Genomic DNA, 16182 nt, shown 5'->3' with positions numbered 1-16182 from the left:
CCAGTGCCCTGATGCAAAATCACTTGGAATTAAACAGTGCCCTACAGTAAATCAAATGCATTTAAACAGTGCCCTACAGTAAATCAAATGCATTTAAACAGTGCCCTACAGTAAATCAAATACATTTAAACAGTGCCCGACAGTTAACTGAAGGCAATTAAACAGTGCCCGATATTAAATCAATCGCATTTAAACAGTGTCCTACAATAAACCAAATGCTCTTAAATAGTGCCTACAGTACATCAATCTTATTTGTTATGGGCCAGGGTTTAGAGATTCCCAAAGTGTATCATGAATGCACCTGACCCAGAACTTTTAATAGACTGTGGTACGGGGAGCACACGGCCCACTTTACAGGAGTGGTACAGCAGAAATGGAAAATATATTTTAAAAAACAAATCGATGTTTATTCTATGAATTTAAGTTAACCTTTTTAAAACATACAGTGAACTTCTTAGCAACCATTAATTCAACTACAACCCCCAAAGAATACAACACTAAGTAATGCTTACGCTGTCCTTTTAACATCCAGAAGACTTACAAAAAACAGAACCTTTAACAGAAGCACATCTGGTTAACGTCACTCCTGAAAACGTTCATAATTCTGACTTCACCAAATGATCAAGAGATAGACGCTTCATGGCAGAGAGATCAAGAGTACACCTGCTTTATCTGGCTTCCGCTCCAACACTGAAACTAAAACACACCCTGCAGCAAACAGCCTAAAACGAAAGTAAAACGCTGCCAGACAGCCCAGCTCCACCCATACTCTGACATCACTGATAAACACCCGTTTCTTAAAGGTACATTTCTTAAACACCCATTTCTTAAAGGTACTCTCACATGACACCTCCGCCCAAGAAAAAATATAAACCATCAACTTCAAGATGGTTTCATTTTTCACCTTGTCACTATCCTTTAAGAAATGCACGAAGTAAACACACTTTTGCGTTTCTAAAAACAACACACGCAAACAGGGATAATAATATAGTCCATTTGTGGTCTTCTTCCTTCAACTGAAGCCCTTCTCGATTGACAGTCACTTTCAACATGAAATTTTACTTAAATGTTTAATGAAATTCACTCATGCCAAGAAATCGCATTATTTCCCTACGTTTGAGGGTATCGGAAACTTCGCAATGAAAGTGACTTGGGTTTTTCCAAATTCACTTTTGGCTAGGTTTATCACCAAACCCGCCTCCAGAAGTCGATCAAATAATTCCATCAGACGTTTCAACTGTTCTTTCCATGTCTGGCTGAAAACGATCAGATCGTCGATGTATACCACACAATTGGGTAATCCTGAAACAACTTTGTTAGTTAACCATTTAAACGTGGTTCGGCGTTTTTCATGCCAAATGGCATAACTTTGAATTGTTATATACCATCTGGAGTCACAAAAGCTGAAATCTCCTTCGCCCTTTCGGATAAAGGTACCTGCCAGTAACCCTTAAGTAAATCCAGTTTGGAAATAAAAGCTGATTGTCCCACTTTCTCAATGCAATTCTCCAAACGTGGGATAGGGTAAGAGCCCGTTCTTGTAACTGCATTAACCTTTCTTTTGTCTACACACAACTGTTGGATACCGTCTGGTATTGGTATCATCACTATGGGCGAGCTCCATTGGCTGCAATTCAACTTCAATTATGCCATTTTAAAGCATAATCACCATCTCTTTGTTAACCTGTGCCAATTTTAAAGGATTAAGTCGATATGGATGTCGTTTGATTGGAACAGCATTTCCCACATCTACATCATGTATAGCCATTTTAGTACTTCCCAATTTATGTCCATAAACTTGCCCATGTGATAACTTTCAGGTCAGTCCGTTTTTCTCTGGAAGGTAACTCTACAATTTATCCCAATTTTTAAGAACATCCCCGTTTCCAATTTAATTTGAGGTGTGTCAAATTCACAGTCATCTGGATTTGGTTGGTCATTTTGAGTTAGAATCATTAAAACCTTTTTCTCTCCTTCCCTTTCCAAGCACCTTTTAAGCATATTCACATGACACACTCGGTGAGTCTTTCTTTTATCTGGTGTTGTTACCACGTAATTCATTTCACTTAATTTCCTTTCAATCTGATATGGTCCACAAAACCTAGCTTTTAAAAGTTCACCTCCCACTTGGAACAATACTAAAGCTTGATCTCCACAGGCGAAACTACGAACTTTGGATTTCTTGTCTGCTACCCGTTTCATCGCATTTTGTGCAACTTTTAAATGTTGTCTAGCCAATTGACCTGCTCTATTTAATAGTTCCCTAAAATTTGACACGTAATCCAATAATGTAATTTCTGATTTCTCACTCCCCAATTTTTCCTTACTCGATTTAAGTGGCCCTCGTACCTCATGACGAAAAGTTAGTTCAAAAGACTAACTTTGGTTGACTCAGTAGGTGCATCCATAATTGCAAACAGTACGAATGGAATTTCTTTATCACAATCCTCTCAATAATCGTGACACTAAGCCCTCAACAGTGTATTTAATTTCTGACATCACCTTTCTAATACTCCCTGCGATTCTGGGTGGCACGCAGTTGATTTAAATTGTTTTATTCCTAAACGATCCATAACTTCTTTGAATAATCAGGAGGTAAAATTTGACCCTTGATCCGGTTGTATTTCTGTGGGTCGTCTATTGCTAGTAAATAATTTAAGTAATTCCTCCAGAATCTTTTTAGCTGTAATGTTACTGGAATGGCCTCCGGAATCCTAGTAGACACTTCCATTATCGCCAAAAGATATTGATTCCAACATTTTGTTTTAGGAAGTTGTCCTACGCAATGAATTAGGACCCCTGGAAAAGGTTCCTCAAATGCTGCAACGGGTATTAAGGGCGCTGCTTTTATCACTGCTTGAGGTTTCCCTATCATTTGACATGTGTGACATGACTGACAACATTTAATTACATCTTTCTGGCGTACAGGCCAATAAAATTGTTTTTGTATTTTAGCTTAAGTTTTCCTTATTCCCAAATGACCTCCCACTGGTACCTCATGTGAAACTCGCAACACCTCCTTTCCATACCCAACGGCAATACTACTTGATGAACTTCTGCCCACTTTTCATCCGCCTGCATATGTAAAGGTCTCCATTTTCTCATCAAGCCATTACTTTTACGGTAATAACACTCTGTTATACACTCTTGCGTGTATGTTTCTGATACATCCGTTTTATTTCTACACCTTTCTGTTGTAACTCTGCCAATTTTCCTGAACAAAAAATATCCGCCTCATCCTCCACCTTTGTCAACCATCTGATCAAAAATCCTTTCTGATAATTGCACTTCAACTTCATCTTCACTCTCTGAATTCCCCTCCTGTCTTAACCTGTGACTTTGCGACCTTGTAACTACAGAATCCGGAAAAATACTTCAATACTTCAGTTGTCTGATTTTCCACTGGATTATCAACCACCGTGGGCATCACTCCCACCTGCGATTCAGCTATATCATTACCCAAGATAAACTGTATTCCTGGACAAGATAGTTTCTCTATTACTCCTACTACCACCTCACGCCTCTTCACTGGACCTTCCAACCTTACCTTATATAATTGAACACTACTCCTCTCACCCTGGATTCCACATATTACCACCTTTTCTGGCAGCATTCTTCCCAAACTACATAACTCCTCATCTCCTACCATTAAAGATTGATTAGCTCCCGTATCTCTTAAAATTGTGACTTCTTGACCTACTCCTCATGATACACATGAGTAACCTTTACCAACACAAGTAAATTCTTTAAAGAGATCTGGCACCATTTGATCAATTACCTCTTGATCAGGTGTACAATCTTTTGCACCTCCTTCGCTTCATTTGGGCTTTCCTTTACCACTTTAACTACCCCCACTGTCTTATCCTGTTTTACCACATCAGCCTTCCCAGCACTTTTCTTCAAGCACCAACACTGTGACTTTACATGGCCTACTTTATTACAGTGAAAACATTTGAACCTTTTCATGTCTCTTCCACCCTCCTGGATTTTTACTCTGAGGTACACTCTCCTTATTATATCCCATCACATCACCTTTACTTTTACCACTTGAGTATTTCTCATGTCCCCAGTTTCTATCCCTCACAGGCTGAAACTGATGTCGGAAACCAAGCTTTGATTTATGAACTAATTCATAATCATCTGCCATTTTGCTGCTAATCTCGCAATTTTAACCCTCTGTTCATGCACATGAGTGCATACTGCATCAGGAATTCAATGTTAAACTCCTCCAAAAGTATAATTTCTCTGAGAGCTTTGTACGTTTGGTCTATTTTCAAATCCCTGATCCACCGATCAAAATTAATTTGTTTGAGCCTTTCAAACTCCATGTATGTATGGCCAAATTCTTTCTTTAATTTTCTAAACCTTTGTCAGTGAGCTTCGTGCCCGAATTCATATGCACCTAAGATGGATTTTGTCACCTCCTCATACGTCCCAGATACCTCCTGCGGTAGTGATGCAAACACTTCACTGACTCTACCTTCCAGCTTTGTTTGAATCAGTAATAACCACATGTCCTGTGGCCATTTTATTTGTTTAGCCACATTCTCAAATTAAATGAAAAAGGCTTCTACCTCCTTGTCGTCAAACCTTGGCAATGCTTGGACATATTTAAAATCAATTCCACCAAGTGTTCAACTTTGACGCTCTTTCTCACTATCCTCATCACTCTCATCCAACTGTACGTTTCCCTTTGCGTCTACCAATTTTAACTGGCTGTCATGTTTCATGGCTATTTTCTGAAGTTCAAACTCTCTCTCTTTATTTTTTTCCCCTGATCTGTATCTCCCCTTCTCTTTCTCTTTGTTCTGCTGGGGCTATTCATCCTTTTCTACTTTCTTCTCTCACCTTTTCTATTTCTTCTCTCTCTCTCATTCATTTCCGTCTCTCTCCCTTTCTTATTCCTCTCTATCTCTTTCTTTCTCCCTTTCTTTTTCCTACAGCAAACTAAAGGCATTTAATCAGTGCCCTACAGTAAATCAAATGTACAGAAACAGTGCCCCAGAATAAACCCAAAGTATTTAAACAGTGCACTGCAGTAAATCAAATATAATTAAATAGCGCACAACAGTCCATCATTGTATTTAAACAGTGCCCTCGAGTCAATTAAATGCATTTCAACAGTTCCCGACTGTAAATCAAATGCATTTAAACAGTGCCCTAAGTTAAATCAAATGCATTTAAACAATGCCCTACAGGAAACCAAACGTTATTGAACAGTGCTTTATAGTAAATCAAATGCATTTAAATAGTGCCCTACAGTAAATGAAATGCATTTAAACAGTGACACAGTAAATCAAATGTATTTAAACAGGCGCTGCAATAAATCAAATGCGTTTATACAGTGCCCTACAGGAAACTAAATGAATTTAAAACGTACCCTGAAGTAAATCAAATGCATTCAAACAGTGCCCTACAGTGAGCCAAATATATTTAAATCGTGATTTATAGTAAATTAATTGCATTCAAACATTGCCTGACAGTAAATCAAAAGTATTTAAATTTGCGCCCTAGAATAAATTAAATGCGTTTACACAGTGTCCGACACGAAATCAAACGCTTTGAAACAATGCACTACAGTAAGTCAAGTGCATTTAAACAGTGCCCGACAGCAAACTAAAGGCATTTAAACTGTGCCCTGCAGTAAATTAAATGCATTTAAACTGCCCGACAGTAAATCAAATGCATTTTGTTCCCTACAGTAAACTAATTGCATTTAAACAGTGCACGATACTCAAATGCATTTAAACATTGCCCTCCTGTAAATCAAAAGCATTTAAACAGTGTTCTACGTTAAATCAAATGCATTTAAAAAGTGCCCTACAGTAAATCAAATGTATTTGAACAGTGCCCTACAGTAAATCAAATGCATTTAAACAGTGCCCAACAGTAAATCGAATACATTTGAATAGTGGCCTAAAATAAATCACTTATATCTAAACGGTGCCAAATGTATTTAAACAGTACTTTATAGTAAATTAAATGCATTTAAACAGTGCCGACAATAAATCAAGTGTATTTAAACAGTGCCCCGACAGTCAATCAAATGCGTTTAAACACTGCGCTAGAGTCAAACAAATACTTTTAAACAGTGCACCACAGTAAATCAAAAGCATTTAAACAGTGTTCTACGTTAAATCAAAGGCATTTAAAAAGTGCCCTACAGTAAGTCGAATGCATTTAAACAGTGCCCTACAGTAAATCAAATGCATTGAAGCAGTGCCCAACAGTAAATCAAATGCATTTTGTTCCCTACAGTAAACTAATTGCATTTAAACAGTGCCCGATACTCAAATGCATTTAAACATTGCCCTCCTGTAAATCAAAAGCATTTAAACAGTGTTCTACGTTAAATCAAATGCATTTAAAAAGTGCCCTACAGTAAACCAAATGTATTTAAACAGTGCCCTACAGTCAAACGGACCTTATTTAAACAGAGCCTTACAGTAACACACCAATTAAAAGTGCCCTACTGTAATCGGACTTAAAATGTACCCGATAATAAATCATGTTTTTAAACATTAAACATGTTTATGTAAAGCGAATTGCTTTGGAGACCTAAAACACACCTTTCCCGAGGCCAGTATATGCCCTTCCAGAAACTGAACGGGATCCAGCCAAAATAATATTGTTCCATATTTCTATCCAGCATATTAATTCTGCTCCATTTTAATATGCAGCCATATTAAAACGGCTCCATATTAATACTGTTCCATATTAATACTCTTCCACATTAATACTGTTCCATATTAATACTGTTCCACATTCGTGCTGCTTCATTTTAAGACCGTTACAAATGAGTACTGTTATATATTTATGTCCAGCATATAAACATTGTTCCATATTAATACTCGCTCAGATTATAACTTTTCAATATTAGTAGTGTTCCATATTAATACTGTTCTATATGATTACTGTTCCATATTAATATCCAGCCATGTTAACACTGTTCCATATTAGTACTGTTCCATATTAATATCTGGCCATTTTAATATCCGGCTATATTAACACTGTTCCATAGTAATACAGTTCCATATTAATATCCAGCCACATTCCATATTAATAATAATTATCTTTGTCACAAGTAGTCTTACATTAACACAACAACGAAGTTACTGTGAAAAGCCCTTCGTCGCCACATTCTGGCGCCTGTTCGGGTACACAGAGGGAGAATTCAGAATGTCCAATTCACCTAACAAGCACGTCTTTCGCGCCTTGTGGGAGGAAACCGGAGCACCCAAAGGAAATGCACGCAGACACCGGGAGAACATGCAGGCTCCGCAAAGAGAGTGACCCAAGCTCGGAATCAAATCTGGGACCCTGGAGCTGTGAAGATATGGTTCCATATTAATACTGTTCCATATTAGTACTGTTCCATATTAATATTCAGCCATATTAATACTATTCCATATTAATATGGTTCCAAGTTAATATGCAGCCATATTAATACAGCTCCATATGAATAATGTTCCATATTAATATCCAGCCACATTAATGCTCTTCCATATCAATATGGTTCCATATTAATATGCAGCCAGATTAATACGTTTTTGCTCAATGCCTGCTACCCCGCCCGCCACATGGAGGTTGGATATGGCCCGACTTGCCCATAAGGCTTTGTGCAAGAAAATATCACAGGCCACAGATGACTATATTATTAATAACTAGAATGGGGAAGTCCCGCCCTTCACGCTCTGGGAGGCCACGAAGGCTGTGATCAGGGGTGATATCATGGCCAAGAACGCACGTAGAGACAAGGGAGAGAGGGCGGCGAGGCAACAGTTGTGGACTCCATACTGGAGGTAGACAGGCGATACTCTGAGGGCCCGACCAAAGAACTCCTGGCGGAGAGGAAAAAGCTACAAATGGACTTTGATCTGCTCTCCACGAGGGAAGCATTGCAGCAACTCCGCCAGGTACGGGAGACCCTTTACGAACACGGAGATAAAGCCAGCCACTGCTGGTTCGCCAGCTGAGAAAGTAGGCAGCCACGGAGGTAATAGCTCATATTAGGAGCAGCAGACCGAATCCAGTGGCAGAGCCAAAAAATGTCTATGAGGCATTTGAGACCTTCTACCGGGGGCTATTCACCTACAAGCCCTCAGCTTAGGGATGAAACAGTTCGTCGATGGACGGGACACGCCAGTTGTGAGACAGGCTGAAAATGGGACTGGAAGCACCAGTAAAACTGGGAGAAGGATAGCGCAGTGGTGAGCCCTCGTTCCTCATGGTCCCGCCAGCCCCACACATCCCTGTGACGATGGATGTGGCTGTCCTGCAACCCAGTTGTGTGTAGAAGCTGGGATTCGTCTTTCTGGAGCGCAGGAGGTTAGGGGGAATTTAAACAAGTCTTCAACGTCATAAACATTTTTTTTTAATGATAGAAATGGATAGATCCTCTGCCCCCAATTGCTCGACTGCATAAATCCCACCTTAGTTAGTGTCCCAATCCACCGGACTTTCCACAATATCATATCCAGCATTGCTCAGGAAGAATAATTGTTTTCCTATCCAGCCGACTGTTCTATATTGAAGAAGCTGGTGAACTTTAGAAGGACAATTCTGCCTTCCTATCCACACTGCTGTTCACACATCAGTGCACTACGTCGAGATATACTTTGGACTGACTTTTCTGTGTCATTTTTGGCTCTATTGTTCATAAAAACAGATCAAGCTGAGCTGTACGAGATCTGCGTGTCCCCAGTGCACTCTGCTGAACACATCCAGATATAGTCTGGAGTAATATTTCGCTCTTCCGTTCTAACCTGGTGCTCCAACGGACACATGCACCTGCCCTGCAGCCGAACATGTATGTGTTTCATTTCCCAACCACTGTCCACACCCACTGACCCAAGCTGTACTTCAGAAGCCAATCTGCCTGTGCCATTCGCCTTGGATTGTTTCGAAATCCCACGTCAGGCTCGAATGCAGGTTACGATTCTTTATAGAATCATAGAATCCCGACAGAGCGGAAGGCGGGTCATTCGGCCCAACGAGTCTGCACCAGCCCTTAGAAAGAGCAACCTATTTAAGCCCACACCGCCACCCTATCCACATTCTCGCAACCCAAACTAACCTAAAGGGCAATTTAGCACGGCGAATCCACCTGACTTGCACATATTTGGACTGTAGGAGGAAAACAGAGAACCCAGAGGAAACCGTGTCAGAGAAAGTGCAAACTCCACATGGACAGACATCCTAGGCTGGAATTGAACCTGGGTTGCTGGCGCGCTGAGGCAAGCGTGCAAACTACTGTGACACCGGATTGCAGCCTCCTGGACTCTGCACTGCACAGATTCACCGTGTAGGACAATCTCTGGGGTCTCTGACAGCCTCTTTTTTGTTTTACAATGAAATACACAGTTCTTAAAATTTAGAGTAGTCAATTATTTTTCCAATTTATGGTGGCTAATCCACCTACCTCTCACATCTTTGAGTTGTGGGGTGAGACTCACGCAGAACCGGGGAGAACGTGCAAACTCCACGCGGCCAGTGACCCGGGGCCGGGGTCGCAATGTGGACTGGGAACTTAAGGAAATTAGGAGAGCAAAAACGGTACAAGAAAGGATACAGGCAGGTAAAATGAACGAACGTCCTAAGTAATTTTACCAGCTCATTAAGGGTAAAAGGATAACTCTGGATATAGCCGGAAAACATGGGCTATCGCATCTCGGCCTTTTGGTTCAGATCAAGTGTAGTATCTGTTCTTATCAGTTTAATATCTGGAATGTCCCCTTCGGGTGACCGAATATTAAATTGATTTTTGGGACACGGAGATGGTTCAGGGGCTTTCTTGCTCCGCTCCAGGCATCAACCTGGTCTTGCAATGTTTCCAGGAATGGTGCCTTCACCCCGCTTTGGGCACAAATAGTGCAAAAGCAGAAAATGGCGCAAAACCTGGCTTCCCCTCTTCTGTCTTGTCCAGTTGTCTCATCCTGACCAATTAAAACATTTTCAGGCTCCAGAGCATTGCTAGCTTTTCTGCTGGCGGGCGCTTCGCGCACTAATGTCGTGAGCCTATGGGCTCGCGGACTTGCGGCAGCCAGGCTCCGTTTTCAGCTGATATGCCAAACAGATTTCCTGCTGCTTTTTACAGGCCACTCACTCTCACCCTCGGATGCCGACTTGCCTTCTCCTCACTTCAGTTACCACATCCCTTCATCCTGCACAACGGGGAAGTGTGGCGACAGACTGAACGGCATCCTGATTTGGATGTAGGTATACCTTCACGGCATCTCTTTTCGTTCTCCTGACTCCACGACTAACACGCCAGGGTGGAGCTCAGGGAGACTAGACATTGCCCTCTGTTGGATTCCGCCAGTACTTGCTGCTTGCACGGATTGCCCTTTGTTCGGCAAAGGTGGAGATTTTTTCGACTCCCTCCGTTGGGTGTCATTGGGACTTCACAGCGTCTCCATTTAATCTGGTGACGACAGGGGGCGGCTTGCCAGACGATGTCTTCCTATTGTGTTTTACTGGTTCTGCATGCACAGACTCCACCGTGCTCGGCCAAGCTGGAGGCCTCTTGACCAACAGTGACCGTAGACTAAAAGTTCCAAAGCACAGTCGAGCGCAGCAAGGTGCTCCTGAATGTCGGTGGACGAGGAGGACAAGAGCCATAGCCGGAAAATAATGGCTATCGCTTCTCGGTCTTTTGGCTGAGATCAAGTGTAGTCTCATTTGATCGAGGGAAGCTGAGGATCTCGATGACGATCGTGGATTGGAGAACTCGGAGGGATTGAAGTCGTCAAAGAGGAAACGTTTGGAGCTTGGCTGCTATTGGTGGATCTACATGCTGTCCTAAACCTCGGGTTTAGGCCTAACGCCGATACAGTTTCACACCCAACGTACGAGCTATGGATGCAGCTGCATCCCGACCACCAGGCTGGGGAGTGCGAAACACTGTCCGAGTCACAGTAAAGAAAATGGAGGGAGAGTCACCTTTGAACCGGAAACACTTCGTGAAGAGGGTGCTGCTCGAGTGTTGTGGGTTTAAAGCAACAGAGATCTTCTGCTTGCAAAACTTCCCAAAGAATGGTTTCTTTGATGTCACCTTCAAGAGCGTCGCAGCGTGCATCAAATTCTTGAACGCCTTCAAGGAAAAAGGTGACCAGAGTCCCCTGTCGATCCTGACTGCGGAGCCTCTGTTTACGCTACCGGCACAGCGAAATCGGGTTGTTACACTGCACACGTACAATCCCCACGTCCCTGTGTCTGATGTGCTCACGTTCCTCGCCAGGTACGCTGAGCTGAAAAGTGACAGCGTGCAAGTGAAAGACACCTTCGGCATCTGGACAAGTGAGCACCAGGTCAAGGTGACCCTAAGAACGGACAGCAACGGAGCCATCCTGCATCCCCCCTCCAATTTCGCTATTGGAGTAAATCGTGGCTACCTCTACTACGTGGGACAGCCACGAGTATGCCACACCTGTGGCAAAACGGGGCATGTTGCCGCAAGCTGCAGTGTGACCTTCTGCAAGAACTGCAGGCAGGAGGGACACATGACTAAGGACTGCAAGGAAGACAAGTGCTGCAACCTGTGTGGGGAGGCCGGCCATCTTTACAGGGCCTGCCCGAAACGCGGGGCAACATACGCTGAAATCATCATCAGCGGAGTTAAAAAGGCGACCAGAGAGGAGGTGCATACACCCTCCACCGAAAAAGACACCACGGCTCAGAATGAGGAAAAGCAACAAAAGGGCCCCCAACAAAAAGAAGAGGCCCCAGCACCTCCTGACAACCCAACCCCAGCCCCATCTGATGAGGAACACTCAATGGAAGAGGAAGAGGATGGGACAAAGAATAAAGAGCCCTGGGAAACAGTGAACAGGGACAAACGAAAGCGGAAACAAAAAAACTAACTGAAGAACCCCCCGAGGGGTAGTGGCAAAAAGAGACACCTCTCAGCCGGCGCACTTAGCGCCGACACCTCATCCGATGAGGGAAAACAGGACAAGAATCGGCCTCAAATAAAGAGGCAAAGCACCAACGTGGAACGGAAGGCACAGACCCCCCAGACCACCGACCGGGAAGGAAACAAGGTCACAGACCAACCCCCGATAGTAACGAGCAGCAACAACCCAGGTGAAGACCGGCCTGCAACCCCAACACCTACTGACTGCCATGACGAACGCCAGGGCTACATCACCCCCCCAATGCATCTGCATCAAAATCACGGGGCCAGTACGGACCAGAACAGCTTTCTCAGCCCTGCAACTGTGCTAAAGTTTGCGAGCACCACCGGCATGCTGGGGAACATCGAACAGCTGGAACAGCCAACTGTATAGACTCTGGACTCTTGAGACTGGTAAATCTATCTTTTTTATAATGGGTTTAAAAATTGCATCCATAAATGTGCGAAGCATCAAAGATACTTCGCGGTGTGTAGCCACACTCAACTATTTGGCAAATGTAAAAGCTGACCTACTGTTCCTGCAGGAGTGCGGAATTCCGCACCTCAGCAACTACAGGCGCTGGTCGAGCTGGTGGTCCCACGGGCCATCCATCTGGTCAGGAGGAAACGACTGCCGCTCCTCCGGCCTGGGTATTCTGCTGCGGGGGGGCAACTTCACCATCTCCGACGTTAAGGAGGTGGTGGGCGGGCGCCTCCTCGTAGCAGACGTGAAATACAAAAACACCCCTCTCAGACTTATTAATGTGTACGCCCCGGCCGTAAAAAGTGAGCGGCTGGCAGTTCTTCAGCAACTCCCACTGCTGTTGGCCACCTCCAAGCCGGTCATCCTGGGTGGTGACTTCAACTGCATCATCGATGCGGCTGGACGATCCAGCAAAGCCGACAGCAAACTAGACGCTACGTCCAGACTCCTGATGGAAACGGTAAAAGACGCCAAGCTGCTCGACGTCTGCAGCAACCCTGCAGACGGCGCGCAGCGTAGATACACGTGGTCACGGCCAGACGGGTCCGTCCGCTCCAGGATAGACTTCTTTTTTGTGTCCCGAGCTTTCACGGTCAGGTCCACCGACGTAACGCCGGTGTTCTTCTCTGACCACTGCCTCCTACTGGCCGACTGCCACCTGCAGGAAGACCAGGGGGTAGGCAGGGGGACGTGGAAGCTAAATGTAAAACTGCTGACCCCTGAGAACATCGAGGAACTCAGGAGGGATTACAAAGGTTGGAGAACCGTGAAACCCCTCTTTGAGGCCCCACATCTCTGGTGGGAAGCAATCAAGGGGAATATCAAGAGGTTTTTCATCCTCAAGGGCGTTCAAAAGGTGAGAGAGAGACGAGGGGTCATGTCCAGGCTCCAGAAAAGTATGCAAAATTTGCTCCAGCTGCAGTCGATGGGGGTGGATGTCAAGGAGGATCTCCAAGAGGTGAAGAGCCAGCAAGCCTCGCTCTACACCTCGGAGGCCTCCAAGGTTATCTTCCGTTCCAGAGTCCGCTCCGTGGAGCAGGACGAAAAGTGCTCACGCTTCTTCTTCCAAAAGGTGCACAGAGACACCTCTGTGATCAGCAGCCTGAAGGAAGAAGATGGCTCTGAAAAGTCATCGCAGTCTGACATCCTGAGGATCAGCCAATCCTTTTATGCCGGACTGTATGACCTGAAGCCAACAGATAGCACTGTTTCCCAGACCTTCCTGTCGACTATCACGGAGGTCATAGGCGACAGCGAGCTGGAAAACCTGGACAAACCACTAACTCTGGACGAGCTGACAAAGGCCGCCAAGTCCTTCGAGACGAGTAAAACTCCCGGAAGCGACGGCTTACCGGTTGAGTTGTATTCGGCTCTGTGGGACTGGATGGGCCCAGACCTGCTGGAAGTGTACGAGAGTATGCTTCTGGAAGGCAGCATGTCAGAGTCCATGAGGAAAGGCATCATCACCCTCATCTACAAGCAGAAGGGGGAAAGGGAAGAAATTCGAAATTGGCGACCCATTTCACTGTTGAATGTGGACTACAAAATTCTAGCAAAGGTCATCGCCAATCGGGTCAGGTCTGCTCTGGAGTCGGTGATCCACCCTGACCAGACCTGTGCTGTACCCGGCAGGAAGATCTCTGATAGCCTCGCGCTACTCAGGGATACGATCGCCTACGTGCAGGACAGGGGGGTGGACACTTGCCTCATCAGCCTTGACCAGGAGAAGGCTTTTGACAGAATATCACACACCTACATGGTGGATGTGCTCTCCAAAATGGGGTTTGGGGAGGGAATTCGCAATTGGATCAAACTGCTCTACACAAACATCTATAGCGCAGTCTCAATCAATGGGTGGGAATCAGAAAAGTTCCAGATCAAATCTGGAGTCAGGCAGGGCTGCCCTCTCTCCTCTGCCCTTTTTGTGTGCTGCATAGAACCTTTTGCCGAGTCCATCAGGAGGGATCCGGGCATAAGAGGAGTGACGATCCCAGGCAGTGGAGGCATGCAAGTCAAGGCCTCCCTGTACATGGACGACGTTGCCGTCTTCTGCTCGGATCCTGCGTCTGTACGCAGGCTCTTAACCACCTGCGACCAGTTTGAACTGGCCTCTGGAGCCAAGGTAAACCGGGGCAAGAGCGAGGCCATGTTCTTTGGGAACTGGGCCGACCGGTCCTTTGTCCCCTTCACTGTCAGGTCAGATTACCTGAAGGTGCTGGGGATATGGTTCGGAGCTGCTGGGGCGTGCACCAAAAACTGGGAGGAGCGCATAGGAAAGGTAAGACAGAAACTGGGCTGGTGGGAGCAACGCTCCCTCTCCATTGCGGGCAAAACCCTGGTCATCAGGTGTGAGGTACTCTCGGTGCTACTGTACGTGGCGCAGGTCTGGCCCATAACCCGACCCTACGCCACAGCAGTCACCCGGGCCATCTTCAAATTTATCTGGCGATCCAAGATGGACCGTGTCCGAAGGGACACCATGTACAAACCTCTGGAGAAGGGAGGGCGGAACGTACCCAACGCCTCCCTCATCCTGTTGGCCACCTTTGTGTCCAGCTGCATCAAGCTGTGCGTGGACCCCCAGTATGCAAACACCAAGTGTCACTACATACTGAGGTTCTACCTGTCCCCGGTGTTGCGAAGGATGGGCCTGGCCTCATTGCCGCGGAACGCTACAAGTAGTTGGACCGTACCGTACCACCTGTCCTTTGTGGAAAAGTTTTTGAAAGAAAACACCTTTGACCACAAGGCAATGAAGCAGTGGTCAGCACGTAATGTCCTCGAGGCCCTCAGGGAAAAAGAGACCGTGGAGGACGTTGGATGGGTCCCTGAGCAGACTGCCAGAGTCATCTGGCAGAACGCCTCATCACCAGAACTTTCAAACAAGCACCAAGACCTAGCTTGGCTGGTGGTGAGAAGGGCCCTCCCTGTCAGATTCTTCATGCACACCCGAAGGCTCTGCACCAATGCACGCTGCCCTCGGAGTGGCTGTGGGGGAAATGAGACGGTCACACACCTCCTTGTGGAATGTGCCTTTGCAAAGAAGGTCTGGAGAGAGATGCAGTGGTATTTGTCAAGGTTTATCCCAAATAGATCTGTGACACAGGACTCTGTGCTCCACGGACTGTTTCCAGGGACACACACCGAGACAAATATCAACTGCTGCTGGAAGGTCATCAACTCGGTGAAAGACGCTCTTTGGTCTGCCCGAAACTTGCTGATCTTCCAGTGCAAAGAATTGTCCTCGACCGAGTGTTGCAGACTGGCACATTCCAAGGTCCAGGACTACGTGCTGAGGGACGCACTCCAGCTTGGGGCAGCTGCCGCCAAGGCGCAATGGGGAAAGACCACTGTGTAAAGTCTTTCCAGCAAATGTACACCGAGGGGCGGGTAACAGTGTAAAGCCCCTCGGTCGGGGCAACCAACACTACAATGTATAAAACAAACATGCCACTGTAAATATTTAAGAAGGAATGGTAATGTAAAGAGTGATATGTGTACGACAATATCAAAATTGAATGGAAGAAAGTCAAGGCAACATGTAACCCTGCCGGAAATGTACAGTCAAGACAATTTGAAATGTTTCTGTAACGCTCATGATAAATTTTTATGAATAAAGTATATTTTTTTGAATAAAAAAAAAAAAAAAAAATCTGTTCTTATCAGTTTAATATCTGATATGTCCTCAATCTGGGGACCGAATATTAAATTGATTTTTAGGACTCGGAGATGGTTCAGGGGCTAACTCCTTCCGCTCCACGCATCAACCTGGTCTTGCAGTGCTTCCAGGAATGGTGCCTTCACC

The 16182-nt window shown here is 45.1% G+C and overlaps 2 non-coding genes across 2 annotated transcripts; both read left to right on the top strand.

Moving 5' to 3' along the window:
* The first annotated feature begins 9662 nt into the window (after positions 1-9662).
* LOC140397105 (U2 spliceosomal RNA) lies at positions 9663-9852 on the top strand. Its single transcript, XR_011936702.1, has one exon. It is a non-coding gene; the product is annotated as a U2 spliceosomal RNA (small nuclear RNA).
* Positions 9853-15997: 6145 nt separating this feature from the next.
* Positions 15998-16182, top strand: LOC140397305 (U2 spliceosomal RNA). Its single transcript, XR_011936809.1, has one exon. It is a non-coding gene; the product is annotated as a U2 spliceosomal RNA (small nuclear RNA).

The sequence above is a fragment of the Scyliorhinus torazame genome, chromosome 20 (assembly GCF_047496885.1).
Source record: "Scyliorhinus torazame isolate Kashiwa2021f chromosome 20, sScyTor2.1, whole genome shotgun sequence".
In the NCBI taxonomy this organism is placed as follows: Eukaryota; Metazoa; Chordata; class Chondrichthyes; order Carcharhiniformes; family Scyliorhinidae; genus Scyliorhinus; species Scyliorhinus torazame.
Note: the sequence above shows the minus strand (reverse complement) of the source record. Positions and strands in the feature narration are given on the sequence as shown.